This window comes from Dipodomys spectabilis, unplaced genomic scaffold (assembly GCF_019054845.1).
Source record: "Dipodomys spectabilis isolate Male_0828 unplaced genomic scaffold, ASM1905484v1 ptg000436l, whole genome shotgun sequence".
Classification (NCBI taxonomy): Eukaryota; Metazoa; Chordata; class Mammalia; order Rodentia; family Heteromyidae; genus Dipodomys; species Dipodomys spectabilis.
Window position 1 is genome coordinate 3,509,118 of NW_024871113.1, and position 15,659 is coordinate 3,524,776.

A 15,659-nucleotide genomic window follows, 5' to 3' on the forward strand; every position below is an offset into this window, starting at 1 on the left:
TCCAAAGGGCCCAGAATCTGTTTCGGTTGCACGGGAGAAAAAAAAACCTCCTTGACACTTTCAGTCACAACTTGACCCGGAGTTTCAGCTCGCAGTGAAGCCGAAGGGTTCTCGTGCCCCACTGCAGCCCGGGGCAGGGTCACCCACGCGGTCGGCGCGGCCACTGCAGAGTTCCACCCAGAGCCGGGGCCGCGATCCTCCCAGAGCTTTTGGGTGCTGCCAGCTGGAGGGCGTGGGCCGGGGCGGAGCTGGGCACCGAGGCCCGGCAGTGAGTCCGGGGACTGGTTCATTTCTCTGGAGCCTCCGGGGGTGGGGGGCGAGGGGCGTGGCCCTGCCGGGGGCGTGCCCTCCGGCGGAGGGCGTGGCTTAGGCCTCCCTGCGGAGTTGGGGCGGCTGGCGGCGCACCGCGCTGGCGAAGGAGCGAACGGGTTAGGAGCGCCCGGTCCGCGCGATCCTCGCGCCCTCGGCCATCGCCTGCGCCCTCCCGAGTCCGGAGCTGCCCTGCCGAACCCCTGGGAGGGGGTGGAGGCACGTTCCCCCGCACTGCCGGCACCGCAACAGGTCAGGGGAGGTGACGAAGGCGCACGATTTGGGATTGCAGGACCGAGGGGCTGGAAGGTAAGCGGAGGGGCCCCGCGCGCCCCCATCCCGTCCCCGACTCCGGCTGGGGTCCGCCCGTCCCGGGGCGCCGCCGCCGCCGCCGGGGATTTCTCCGAAGCCCTCCCCGCCTCGGTGCCCGCTTCCCGGCGCGCTGACTCAAGTCGCTGCTGGCCTTTCCACTTTTTCCGGTGGGAACCTTCGGGGAGAACGGGCCAAGGGGACGCGGCGCGAGCGCCGCCGCTCCGTGCAAAACCCTGGGCAGGTAGAGCCCCGAAAATCGGGACGCGGGATGGGGACGTAGGAAGAGACGCCTCTGCCCTCACCCGGTCCTGGCAGGTCGAGCCTCTGCCCTCGCGCCCCGCGTCTTGCGGAAAAGATGTCCCGTTGTTGGAAACCTGGTCTCTTGAGTTGCGTAATAGGAGTCCCAGAAGTTTCTGGAGGAGTCAGAAGCCCGGCTGCGGGCTCGTCCGCTCCCAGCCCCTCCCCCCCCCCCCCCCCCCCCGCGCCCTCCGATCAGTGGAGCGGCCTGAATCCCACCTCACTGTGGGCGAGAGGGGGGGGGCGTTTGTCGGTGGTCCGCACCCCATGGAGGGCGAGAGGGAACATCGGGGTGCGTCTCCGGGAGACTTGCTGCGGGAAGCGGGGACGTCTTAGGAATAGGGTGACTGGTTCATTCCTCTCGATTGTTCACATAACTGCTCCTTGCCATCGGACCCCTCCTCCGACAGTGCGAGGGCCCGAGCCCCGCGAGTTAGAGCGAGAGCGGGGAACCGTGGTGGTGTCTGAACCGAGGCTACCCGTCGTGTACCGGGAGTTCCTTTAATGAAGTCGGGAGGGACCTTCGAGCGGTTTCCTGCTTAGGTTTCTTCCCTCTCCCCTCCCCCCTATATTGTTATGCAAACCACCCTCCGGAGACCCTTGGCTTTGGAAGTTGAAGACGGATCTGACTGTCCGGGGGTAAAATCCCTTGCGGCCTTGGATGATTGATTTTGCCTTGTTTTACTTTCTTTTAAGGATGTGGTGGGTCAGTTTTAATCCCGAAGGTGCACTGTCGTGGGGGGGGGGGGGGGGCGGGGAAGGAAAGGGGGTATGCCATACCACTGTAGAACCAGAGTTAAACCTTCAGTGAGCAACCATAAGTTAAGGCGAAAACCCAGTGTTCCCTGGACCAGTTGCAGAGTGAGAATTTTGAGCTCAATAAAAGGAGGCGCAGGCACATCAGACGAAGAGGTTTGTGGATTTTGCTAGTGCAAGAACTATGTCAAGGCGAGAGGTCATGTAGAATGCATAGAAGGTGGAGGACAGTGAGTTATCTCTTGGAGCTCTGAGGAGGAGTCACTCGTGGGAACAGACACATGGAAAAGAAAAACACCAATGCACTCTGGAACTGAGTTCTCTTGGGCTTAAGAATAATACCTAGGCAGGTCCCCTTTCAATGTTTACTTCCTCTGTCTAATGCATTTCCGTACATTGCCTTTCCTCTTTAGTGGAAAAGGTGCCTTGAGTTGGATATTCTAGGAATGGATTCACAGGAGAATTGAAATTTCTGGGTGACCTGCCTGATTTAATTTAAAGGTGTCTCTTTGCCAGTTTTGTGTTTGGAGACAACTTATGTGTAGAAGAGGGTTGGGAAGAATTGGAGGAAAATGATTCCAGGGAGACTAGGAGAGAAAAAACTCGAGGATGGGTAAGTAATAATTAAGACTAAAGAAATTTGTTTGAATTTAGCTTTTTTATTTTATTTATTTTATTTTTTGAGTGGCTGTGGGGCTTGAACTCAGGTCCTGGACACTGTCTCTGAGCTTCTCTTTGCTAGAAGATAGCACTCTACCACGAGCCACATGGCCACTTCTGGCTTTTTCTGTGTATGTGATACTGAGGAATCAAACCCTGGGCTTCATACATGCTAGCAAGCACTCTACCACCAAACCACCTTCCCAGCCCTGTCTGTGAGCTGGTTTTTTTTTTTTTGGTCCGGTCGTGGGACTTGAACTCTGGGCCTGGGTGCTGTCCCTCAGTGCTTCAGCTCAAGTATAGCGCTCTACCACTTGAGCCACAGTGCCACTTCCAGCTTTTTTCTTTTTGCTTATGTGGTGCTGAGGAATGGAACCCAGGGCCTCAGGCATGCAAGGCAAGCGCTCTACGACTGAGCCACCTTCCCTCTGAGAGCTTTTTCTGTTCAAGACTAATGCTCTACCACCGAGCCACAGCCACTTCCTGTCTTCAGGTGGTTAATTGGAGATTAAGAGTCTCATGGACTTTCCTGCCCCAGCTGGCTTTGAACCAGGATCCTCAAAACTCAGCCTCCTGAGTAGCTAGGATTACAGCATGAGCAACTGGTACCCAGCATATTCAGCTTTTTTTTTTTTTTTTGGTCCAGTTGTGGGGCCTGAACTCAGGGCCTGGGCGCTGTCCCTCAGCTCTTCAGCTCAAGGCTAGCACTCTACCACTTGAGCCACAGCGCCACTTCCGGCTTTTTTCTTTTTGCTTATGTGGTGCTGAGGAATTGAACCCAGGGCCTTATGCATGCAAGGCAAACGCTGTACCACTGAGCCACCTTCCCAGCCCCATATTCAGCTATTTTTAAGGAGAACAGGATTCATGGAAAGGATTTTGGGCAGATTTGAGACAAAGAAGGATTGAAAAGTGGGACTTTAAATATTGGGGATTGGTTTCATTTTTGAAATAGAATATGGAAGCCAGGCGTTGGTGGCTCATTCCTGTACTCTAGCTACTCAGGAGGCTGTGATCTCAGGATTGCGGTTCAAAGCCAGCCCGGGCAGGAAACTTCGTGAGACTCTTATCTCCATTGAACCACTAGAAAACTGTAAGTGGTGCTGTGGCTCAAGTGGTAGAGAGCTCACCTTGAGCTGAAGAGCTGAGGGATAGCGCCCAAGCCCAGAGTTCAAGCCCCACAAACAACCAAAAAAAAAAAAAAGGAATATGGAGAGTTGTGAGGTGTGTATGTGGACTTGCAGGTATGTGGCTGTGAATTCTTTGCTTTCTACTTGGCAGGACGAAAATGAACTGTTACACATTAATGTGTGTTATTCACTATAGAAACAATCATTTGGCATCTATTATTTACTTATCTCTTTTCCTGTGCAAAAATATAATTTTGACAAATCATGTGTAAATATAATCCCAATATTAGAATATTAGGATATGAATATCACCCCAATATTTGAATATAATGCAGAAGGAAGCATATAATAGGTTTTTTTTGTTTGTTTGTTTGTTTTTTTGTTTTTGGTCTGGTCGTGGGGCCTGAACTCTGGGCCTGGGCGCTGTCCCCCAGCTCTTCAGCTCAAGGCTAGCGCTCTACCACTTGAGCCACAGCGCCACTTCTGGCTTTTTTCTTTTTGCTTATGTGGTGCTGAGGAATCGAATCCAGGGCCTCATGCATGCAAGGCAAGCGCTCTACCACTGAGCCACCTTCCCAGCCCCATGATAGGTTTTTTTGTTTGTTTTTTGATCAGTTGTGGGGCTTGAACTCTGGGCTTGGGCACTGTCCCTGAGCTCTTCAGCTCAAGATGAGCACTCTACCACTTGAGCCACAGTTGACACTTCTGGTTTTCTGGTGGTTATTGGAGATAAGAGTCTCAAGGGGCTGGGAATGTGGCTTAGTGATAGAGTGCTTGCCTAGCATGCATGAAGCCCTGAGTTCCATTCCTTAGTACCACATAAACAGAAAAAGCTCGAAGTGGTGCTGTGGCTCAAGTGGTAGAGTGCTAGTCTTGAGGAATAGAAGTTCAGGGACAGTGCCCAGGCCCTGGACTAGCCCCAGGACTGGCAAAAAAAAAAAAAGTCTCACGAAATTTCATGCCCAGGCTGGCTTTGAACTGTGATACTGTGATCTTCAGATCTCAGCCTCCTGAGTAGCTAGGATTACAGGTGTGCCTGGCAAGCAGAAGATACTTTAAATATTACTGTCAGCCACAGTATGCAGAACATACATGCATTTTCTCTTCCCCCTCCCCCTCCTCCCCCTTCCTTCCCGCCCCCCCTTCTTCTTCTTCTCCTTCTTCTTCTCCTTCTTCTTCTCCTTCTTCTTCTTCTTCTCCTTCTCCTTCTCCTTCTTCTCCTCCTCCTTCCTCTCCTTCCTCTCCTTCCTCTTCTTCCTCCTCCTCCTCCTCCTCCTCCTCCTCCTCCTCCTCCTCCTCCTCCTCTTCCTCCTCCTCCTCCTCCTCCTTCCTCCTCCTCCTCCTCCTCCTCCTCCTCCTCCTCCTCCTCCTCCTCCTCCTCCTCCTCCTCCTCCTTTTTCTTGTGGGTCCTGGGGCTTGAACTCAGGGCCTGGGTGCTGTCCATGAGCCTCTTTGTGCTCAAGGCTAGCTCTCTACTGATTGAGCCACAGTGACAGTTTAGACTTTTTCTGAGTAGTTTATTGGAGTCTCAGGGACTTTTCTGCCCTGGCTGGCTTTGAACTGCAACCCTCAGATCTCAGCCTCCTGAATAGCTAGAATTTCTGGTGTGAGCCACCAACACTTGGCCTTTTCTTTTCTGTCATTTTTTCTGGGCTACTAGATCCTGCTGAGGGATAATCAGACAATTGGCTGTCTCTCTTGCTTCCTATTTGGTTTAAACTGACATTTGTAAAGAACAGGTTGAGGTAACAGTTTGTTTTTCTGATTAAGATACTTACATAATTGGGTTTTGAATTAAATTTGTAAAATATTAAGATATACATGTGAGTTGCAGTCTTATCAGACAGCACTTTCTTATCACTGTGGCTCAGTTAAAGTTACTTATTGCTTTGAAGTTGGAAAGATAAATGAATAAAAAAGGTTTTTGTTTGAGTCAGGGTCTATGTATGCAGCTGAAAGATGGCCTTTCCATCCTCCTGCTCCACCTCCCTCCCAAGGGCTGGATTCCATGCATGTGCCTCCATGCCAGCTTACAATTGTTTGGTTTTGAGACAGGGTCTTGCTATTTAACCCAGGCTGGCTAAAACTCAGAATCCTCCAGCCTCAGACTCTTGAATACTGGAATTACAGGACTGGGCCACACCCATCTAATTTAAAATTAAGCTTTTTTGGGGGGGGGGGGGGTCAGTCATGGGGCTTGAACTCTGGACGTGGGTGCTGTCCCTCAACTCTTCAGCTCAAGGCGAGCACTCTACCACTTGAGACACAGTGCCACTTCCGGTTTTCTGGTGGTTTATTGGAGATAAGAGTCTCACAGACTTTCCTGCTTGGGCTGACTTTGCACCTTGATCCTCAGATCTCAGCTTCCTGTGCAGCTAGCATTACAGGGGTGAGCCACTGGCACCCGGCAAAATTAAGCTTTTGAAAATAAAATTTGTTTTACATTTTTGTTGTTGCTGTTCTTGGGGCTTGAACTTAGGACCTGGGTGCTGTCCCTGAACTAATTTGCTCAAGGTTAGTGCTCTACCACTTTGAGCCACAGCACTACTTCTGGTTTTCTGGTAGTTAATTAGAATGAAGAGTCTCAGGGACTTTCCTGCCCAGGCTGGCTTTGAACCATGATCCTCAGATCTCAGTCTCTTGTGTAGCTAAGATTACAACACCCGGCTTTTTAGTATTTTTATGAAAAGCAAGTAGAAGTTTTATGCTCTGGCCTTTTAGCAAACAAGTTTGCATAATTCCTTATGTTTGTTGAATATTAAAATCCCAAATCCTGAAATGGCCACAGGCCCTCACTTTTTTTTTGGGGGGGGGGGTCTAGTCGTGGGGCCTGAACTCTGGGCCTGGGCACTGTCCCTCAGCTCTTCAGCTCAAGGCTAGCGCTCTACCACTTGAGCCACAGCGCCACTTCGGGCTTTTTTCTTTTTGCTTATGTGGTGCTGAGGAATCCAACCCAGGGCCTCATGCATGCAAGGCAAGCGCTCTACCACTGAGCCACCTTCCCAGTCCAGGCCTTCACTTTTTAAAGGGCGAAACTAACTTATATGTACTCTTTGGGTGGGATGCAAAACCCCAACTATCTCAGGATATGTAAATATAGCTGGAATGTCCTTACTGCTAAAGCCTGACTTTATGTGTGTGTATACGTACAGGTACTGGAGCTTGAACTCAGAGCCTCAGTATCTTGCTTAGCTTTTTCTCTCAAGGCTGATACTCTACTTCTTAAGCCACACCTTCCAGTAAAGCCCAACTTTGAAAGCTGTCAGTGGACTGAACTCATTGCTGTCCGTTGAAGCCCGAAGCCCAAAGTTCCCCTATTTCAGGTCTCTAGACTGGTAAAACTAATTTTCAGGAAATTGAGAAAGTGTGTTGGAGAGAGTATAAATTAAGGAACTGCATTTACCTTAAATATGTAAAGTTTGTGAATAAATTATATTTTGCTTTATTAAATTATAAATTCCCAAATAATCAGTGGCTTGATCATCTCCATTTTTATACACAGGTGACTTGGATCTCAGATATTATTAAAATAGGTTATATAATTTCAGTAGGGAAGTAAATATATAAAATATGTGATTCTTTGTAGATCTACATCTTTAATTATGATTAGTTGTCTGTATGTATACAACCCATTGGTGCAGACGTGACACCCTGAGGTGCTAAGGCTATCAAGGCTGTTAGTAGGCCCTTCTGTCTTAGTTTTGAGACAGAACTCTTTAGTCGATAGAACTCTTTTAGGAGTATTCCCATGGGGGTGGGGTCAGCTGATTCTCCTAAATTATCTGGCCCATTTTGAACATGACTAAGGCTTTCTTGTTAGAGTGACTTTTTCCTATTAAAAGACAGATTATTCTAACAAATGGAGCCTGAAGGAAACAATTGTGTTATTGGTAAAATATCTTGGATTCATTTCTGACACTTCATGAGACTTATCCTCCACGTGCCAGCCAGTAATCTAAGCATAGGAGAAATCCTGATGACAGCATGATCGAGAGAGTTAGGGCCCTGCTGTGCAGGTAAAATTTCCAATTCCCAAACATATTGGTGTTTACGAAAGGCTTTTCCATGACTTACCGTTTAAGCCTAATTGTAATTCTGAAGTTGGAGCTCATTTTCCATTTCAACATTAGGAAACTGAGTTGGAGTGAAGTGACTTGACTCTGACTCAAAGCCTGGTGCCCTTTCTACTGTGGTACACTGTGTTGGCTCTGTTGATATGTGGTTTCCTGTTTTTCAAGAATTACAGCTTGACTCTAAAATATAAATAGTGTTTCTCCTTGGCTAAGTAATTCTTTATGATCAGTATGGGAATTTTTTTAAAAAGCTGGTTTTTTTTTTTTTTTTTTTTTTCCCATTTAGCCTTCTGGACATATATTTGTGCCTCTAAAAGCAGACTTATTTCACAGATAGCTGTGGTTATTTGCACTGAAGATCCTTTACCTTTCTAGAAATTAAGACAGGGCTTTAGAAGCTGGCTTCCTTACTTTGCTTTTTTTTTTTTTTGGTGAGGGTACTGGGGCTTGAACACAGGGTCTTGTGCTCTTAACTTTTTCACCCCAGACTGGCATCACAGCTTCACTTCCAGCTTTTTATTACAGAGTCTCAGGGACTTTCTTGCTAGGGCTGGCTGAGAATCTCAGTTCTCATATCTCAACTTCCTTAGTATCTAGGATGATAAGTATGAGAAACTGGCACCTGGCTTCCTTTACTTTAGGGAAGTTACACAGTCTATAACAATAGATCTCATGGAATTTCTTTATTGTTGTTGTCAGTTGTGGGACTTGAACCCAGGGCCTGGGAGCAGCAATCTCTGAGCTTTTTTTTGCTCAAGGCTAGTTAGTGTTGTACCACTTTGAGCCTCAGGGCCACTTCTGGTTTTTTGGTGATTCATTGGACACAAGAGTCTCATGGACTTTTCTGCCTGGGCTGGCTTTGAACAGTTATCCTCAAAACTCAGCATCCTGAGTGGCTAGGATTACAGGCATGGGCCATCAGCACCAGACCAGCTTATAAAATTCCAAAAACACATCCCAGTATAACTGCCATGTCTTTGAATTGTACAGGTAGGTAGCTAAATACCTGCAGTGGAACAATGGTTGGCAGGCTAGAAGTGGACAGCTGTATTTGCTGGAAGGCAGATGTTCCCACCCAGCAGACTTTCTGGTTCAGGAGGTCTGAGGCAGGGCCCAAGAATTTGCATTGTAGTGTTCTTAGGTGCTGTTGCTGTGGCTATTTCTAGAAGCATACTTTAGCACCACTGCAGTGTAGCAGAATTTAATAGCATGGTTTCTGAGCTGGACTGGTTTGAATCTTTTTTTTTTTCTTTTTTCTTGGCAAATTAGACTTGGTGTCTGTGCTAGATAGGCAGGCACCGGTGCTGCACCCTCAGCCTATAGGTTTCAATCTTTCCTTTTTTTTTTTTTTTAAATTGTCAGTCATAGGGCTTGAACTCTGAGCCTGGGCACTGTCCCCAAGCTCTTCAGCTCAAGGCAAGTGCTCTACCACTTAGGCCACACCACCACTTCCACTATTCTGGTGGTTAATTGGAGAAAAGAGTCTCACAGACTTTTCTGCCTGGGCTGGTTTTGAACCTCAATCCTCAGATCCTAGCCTCCTGAATAGCTATGATTACAGGTATGAGCTACCCGGCTTAATTACCCTCTTTTGACTAAATATACTAACTTTGAATTTGTTCCAAGTATCTTCTCTTAATGGGTCCCAATTCTAAAACAGAGGATAAGGCTAGGAAGGTGGCTCAGTGGTAGAGCGCTTGCCTTGCATGCCTGAGGCCCTGGGTTCGATTCCTCAGCACCACATAAGCAAAAAGAAAAAAGCTGGAAGTGGCGCTGTGGCTCAAGTGGTAGAGTGCTAGCCTTGAGCTGAAGAGCTGAGGGACAGCGCCCAGGCCGAGTTCAGACCCCATGACTGGACCCCCCCCCCCAAAAAAAATTGTGGATAAAATGGAGGATAATGCATTGTATGATATTTTACCAGCCCATGAGGATAAGATAATCAGATTTCCAACCAAGATTCATATACTCTATCATGATCCCTAGCTTCCCTATGGTTACACTAAGTCACATGACTGATCTTGTCTAGTGGAAATGTCACTTCACCTCTAAACAACTGCTGTGGCTTCCATTCTCTTCTTTGCCTTGAGTGTTAAAGAGATGTCTGGTAAGGCAGCAATGTTTTTGTGCCTCAAGATGACAAGTATAAAGCCATCATGGCAGAGTAGAAAGACCAGGCACCAGTGGCTCACATCTGTAATCCTAGCCACTCAAAAACCTGAGATCTGAGTATTATAGTCAAGTGCCAGCCCAGGCAGGAAAGTCTGTAAGACTCGTCAGTTAACCACAAAAAAGTCTGGAAGTGGAGGCTGGGAATGTGGCTTAGTGGTAGAGTGTTTGCCTAGCATGCACAAAGCTCTGGGTTCGATTCCTCTGTACCATATAAACCAAAAAAGCCAGAAGTGGCACTGTGGCTCAAGTGTTAGCATGCTAGGCTTGAGCAAAAGAAGCTCAGGGACAGTGTTCAGGACCTGAGTACAAACCCCAGAACTGGCAAAAATAAAATAAAACAAACCCCCCAAAAACTGGAAGTGAAGGTGTGGCTGAAGTGGTAGAGTACCAGCTTTGGGTAAATAAAGCCAGAGTGTGAAGCCCTAATTCAAGACTTAGTACTGGTGTACACACACACACAAATAAATATCTAGATAGATAGATAGATAGATAGATAGATAGATAGATAGATAGATAGATAGATAGATAGAGGCTGAAAGTATTATTGGGAGCTACCCTGTTCTGGATTTGTTATAGGAGAAGCATAAATTTCTATTAATTTAAGCAGTTGTTACTTGGAGCCAGATAACTACTAGACCATAGACTGGAATACATAGAAAGGAGAGAGTGAGTGGGTTTGGAGGAGTGGTTGTGGGTTAATACTAGCTTTAGGAATCAGTGAATTCCTCTCTGAGAATGTATCCTTGAGCTGAAAGCCAAATGAGAGAGAGAGAGGGAGAGATGTTATCATAGTGTAGGGGTCTGGTGTAAGCACCAGGACCCCATTGAGCAAGTGTTTGTAGTGATAAAGTATTTAGGGATTTTGTGTTCTATTTTGGATTTCTGTGTTTGTGAGGTCCCTATGGTATGGGAAGCTAGAAAAACTGAATGGTCAAGACAGATTGGAGTTCTGGGAGATTCTGGACTGGGGTAAAATTCTGGAGAATCAGTCTAATAGTGCATGGTTCATGACTCATTCTGACACATTGTATGTCACCAGGAGACTGTTAATTTGTCTGCAAGTTATCTGTGGGTAAAGAGGAAATAGAGATAGCCAGGAACTGATCAACCCTAGAGTCCTCTGGCCTCCCTTTCTCGTTCTTTCCTTTGAAAATTAGGTAAGGATCATGGGACTTTGAGACTTACCTAGTTTGGTTATTAATCCAGTTCAAAAGCTGTGGAGTGTGAAGTCTGTGCATGTGATTTGCCTGGGAAAAAAACAAACCAAACACCTTCAACAATAGCTAACCATTGGTTGAGTGCTCACATTGGACAGTCATTGTGCTGAAATTTTGCATAATTTTACATAAGCCAACAATCACCCTATGAAGGTCCATATACTGATAAGATAGCTGAGAGCTTAGAGATGCACAATATTTTTTTCTTTTTTTCCTTTTCCTTTCTTTCCTTTCTGTCCCCTTCCCCTTCCTTCCCCCCCCCCCCCCCCCCCCCCCCCCCCGCCCCATTTTCCTTTTCCTATCCTTTCCTTCTCCTGGGGCTTAAACTCAGAGCCTGGACACTGTACTGGGCTTCAAAACAACACAAGACAACACAAAAACTCTCACAGGGCACCAGTGGCTCACGCCTGTAATCCTAGCTACTCAGGAGGCTGAGATCTGATGACTGGTTCAAAGCCAGCCAGGGCAGGAAAGTCTGTGAAACTCTTATCTCCAATAAACCACCAGAAAACGGAAGTGGAGTTGTGGCTCAAGTGATAGAATACTTGCCTTGAGCTGAAGATCTGAGGGACAGCTCCCAGGCCCAGAGTTCAAGCCTCATGACTGACACACACTCACACACACACACACACACACACACACACACACACACACACACACACACACACACACAACCTCTCTCTCAAATCTAGCACTCTATCACATGGGACACACCCCTACTTTGGGCTTTTTTAAAAGTGATGAATTGGAGATAAGTGTCTCATGGACTATTTGTGCTTGGGCTGGCTTTGAATTCCAATCTTCAGCTCTCAGCCTCTTGAGTACCTAGGATTACAGGCGTGAGCCACTGGCTTGGCTTTTGATTTCAGTTTTTATGGACCCAGTGCACTTCTGCCCTCATTTTTTTTTCTTTTGAAGGTCCTGGGGCTTGGGCTCTCTTGGGCTCTCTGTGCTCAGATTAGTTTTCCACTACTTGAGCCACAGCAGCACTTCCAGCCTTTTCTGTGTATGTGGTACTGAGGAATTGAACCCAAGGCTTCATGCATGCTAGGCAAGCACTCTACCACTAAACCACATTCCCAGCCCTCTGTTTTTATTTATTTATTTATTTATTTATTTTGGGGGGGTGTCCGGTTGTGGGGCCTGAACTCTGGGCCTGGGCACTGTCCCTCAGTTCTTCAGCTCAAGGCTAGCACTCTACCACTTGAGCCATAACGCCACTTCCGGCTTCTTTTTCTTTTTGCTTATGTGGTGCTGAGCAATCTAACCCAGGGCCTCATGCATGCAAGGCAAGTGCTCTACCACTGAGCCACCTTCCCAGCCCCCTGTGTCCCCATATTTAAAGAAAATAAATAAAACTCTGATTAATAATAAAGAATTTATATCATGCAGCAAAATAAGTGAAAATGTCCTTTCACATCACCTGCTTTGGCCTTGTCACCCAAATCTCTTCTCTTTCAGAGAAGCTACTAGGTTTGTGTTAGTCTAGATTGTGTTGGTCTCTTTTTAATTTGATTTTTGTTGTTGTTGTTGTTGTTGGTCATGGGGCTTGAACTCTGGGTCTGAACTCTGTCCCTCAGCTCTTCAGGTCAAGGCTAGTGCTTTACCACTTGAGCTACAGCACCACTTCTGGTTTTTTGAGTGGTTTATTAGAGATAAGAGTCTCATAGCCCGGTGCCGGTGGCTCATGCCTGTCACCCTAGCTACTCAGGAGGCTGAGATCTGAGGATCGCGGTTCAAAGCCAGCCCGGGCAGGAAAATCCGTGAGACTCTTATCACCAATAAATCACCAGAAGTGGTGCTGTGGCTCAAGCAGTAGAGCACTCACCTTGAGCTGAAGAGCGCAAGGACATAGCCCAAACCCAGAGTTCAAGCCCCACCATCAATCCAAAAAAAAAAAAAAGTGTCTCACAGACTTTCCTGCCGAGGCTGGCCTTGAACTGTGATCCTCAGGTTTCAGCCTCCTGAGTAGCTAGGATTACAGATGTGAGCCACTGGTGCCCAGCTGGGTCTATCATGTGTATAAACAATCATAAAAATAAAATTCTTGCCAGGCACCGGCAACACTGGCTTGCTGGTTCTGTAAGTCAGTGAAGACAACTCAGGACCACTCTTTCAGATTTGTTTTCCTACCGTGCCTTTTGGACAGTTTTCTCTTTTCAAGGAGCCCTGGGAACTCTGTTGGGCTGCAGGCAGCTTGTGGGGCCTGAACTCTGGGCCTGGGCGCTGTCCTTCAGCTCTTTAGCTCAAGGCTAGTGCTCTACCACTTGAGCCACAGTGACACTTCCGGCTTTTTTTCTGCTTATGTGGTGTTGAGGAATTGAACCCAGTGCCTCATGCATGCAAGGCAAGCACTCTATTTTCTTTTTTTGGGGGGGTAGGGGGGGTCGGTCATGGGGCTTGAACTCTGGGCCTGGGCGCTGTCCATGCACTCTTCAGCTCAAGGCAATCGTTCTGCCTCTTGAGTCACAGCACCACTTCTGGTTTTCTAGTGGTTTATTGGAGATAAGAGTCTCATGGACTTTCCTGCCCAGGCTGGATTTGAACCGAGATCCTCAGATCTCAGCCTCCTGAGTAGCTAGGATTACAGGCGTGAGCCACCGGCGCCCAGTGCACTCTACTTTTTTGGAGCATCAGATGGGGTGGGTGGGGGTGGTTGGAAGGGGGACTGCAATGACTACTTTAAATGTTTTTACTGCTTTAGGTAGAAGAACACCAACACAAATACACTATTGTTTCATTGGCCACTTAATTTATGTCAGAAAGAGCATGCCAATAGCTCACACTTGGAGTCTGAGCAGCTAGGATTATGATTTGAAGCCAGCCTGGATGGGCAAGTGTGTGAGACCAATCAACCACCAAGAGCTGCAAGTGGAGCTGTGGTTCAAGTGGTAGAGCACCAACCTTGAGCAAAAGAAAGGGGACAGTATCAAGGCCTTGAGTTCAAACCCCCAATACCAGCCCACACATAACAGAACACTGAGGGAGATAGAGGAGAGAAAGTAAGTAATTAATAAGGTGAAAAGTAAAAGACCAGGTGAGCAAAGCTGAGGAAGATGAAGAGGTGTGACCCTGAAAAATCTTAAGAGCTCTGCTAGTATAAATTTAGCTTTCTCTCTCTCTCTTCCCCCCTCCTCCTCCCCCCCCCTCCCCCAGCAGTGTTGCATCTCTGGGAGAGGAGATAACAGTAGGTCTACCAGGATGGCAACATTGTAGCTAACAAGCAGACAATTTAAATTTCCTGAGAGGGACATGAAAGATATTATCAGCAGTGATACAACTTTGGAAGTTCAATGTTTCAGCTGTAGGAGAAACTGTAACCATTAACCTCTTAATCTCAGAAGGCAATTTAAAATGGATACAGTTTTTTCATGTAGTGTTGCCATCTGTCTCAAATAGTTTGATAAATCTGTGTGGATAATTTGGCAACATACCTTTGCCTTCAGAAATGTTTGCAGAACAAAATAGAAACTATGTCAAGCAAGTTAGCATAAGTGAGGGCAATTTACAAAGAGACACTAGAGGGAAAAGGAAACAGCTGTTGATAGTATTGCTCAGAGTTGTTTCTAGATAGGCACAAAATAGTATACACCAACGCCATCTGCCTAGGTTGCAGAACAAACTTTTCTCAAAAACCAGTTGTTTTAAAAGAAGACTAACCTTTTTTTTGTTGTTTGTTTATTTAGAATTAAGTGAGGGATTTCTTTGGTGGGGTTTTATCATTGGAAAAAAAAATATATATGTATGTATGTTATTCGTGGGACCTGAACTCTGGGCCTGGGCGCTGTCCCTCAGCTCTTCAGCTCTACCACTTGAGCCACAGTGCCACTTCCGGCTTTTTCTGCCTATGTGGTGCTGAGGAATCGAACTGAGGGCCTCATGCATGCAAGGCAAGCACTCTACCACTAAGCTTTATTCCAGCCCTGGAGCTAAAATATTAAGATTGCTACTTGGACTTATATTTTGGCTTTTTTTTTTTTTTTAAATCAAGGTCAGCTCCTGCACTGGTCTTTCTTCCTCTCCCTCTCCCCCTCCCCCTCCCTCTCCCTCTCCCTCTCCCCCTCCCTCTCCCTCTCCCTCTCCCTTTCCCTTTCCTTTTCCCTTTCCCTTTCCCTTTCCCTTTCCCCTCCCCCTCTCTCATCACAGCTCCACTTCTGGCTTTTTGGAGGTTAATTGGAGTTTAATTTGGAGGTTAATTGTGGTGCTGAGGAATCGAACCCAGGGCCTCAGGCATGCAAGGCAAGCGCTCTACCACTGAGCCACCTTCCCAGCCCTCTTTATTTTTTTTTAAAGCATTGAATTCTCGTGTGAAAATTAACTGTTTTCTTATATGCTCAATGCTATGACTTTTTCTATTTTTTTCTTTGTTTCTCCTTTGTGTTATAGTACTGAAGCTTGAATTTAGGGCCTGAGTGCTGTCATTTAGTTTTTTCACTCAAGGTTGGTGCTCTACCACTTGAGACATAGATCCTCTTCCAGCTTTTTGGTGGTTAAGAGATGAATTTCACAGACTTTCTTGCCTCAGGTGGCTTCAGATCTCAGCCTACTGAGTAAGTAGGATTACAGGCTTGAGCCACCAGGGTCTGGTTTCCTCTTGTTACTTCTGTTGAGGATGCTGAGTTAACCTATGACCCTGGGAAAATTACTTAGAACTAAGTCTCTTATTAACAAAATGGGGCGTTAGTATTTACCTTGAAAGTTTATCATAATATTTACTTGAAATATCATTTTTCAAA

General features: G+C 46.8%; 1 protein-coding gene across 2 annotated transcripts in view; it reads left to right on the forward strand.

The window, feature by feature from the left end:
- The first annotated feature begins 405 nt into the window (after window positions 1–405).
- The window catches only part of Aff1 (AF4/FMR2 family member 1), a 215,678-nt gene continuing 200,424 nt past the window's right edge, over window positions 406–15,659 (forward strand). For both annotated transcript variants that reach the window (XM_042668359.1, XM_042668360.1), the window contains exon 1: window positions 406–618. The gene's annotated coding sequence lies outside the window, so the exon portion shown is untranslated. The remainder of the gene's footprint in view (window positions 619–15,659) is intronic.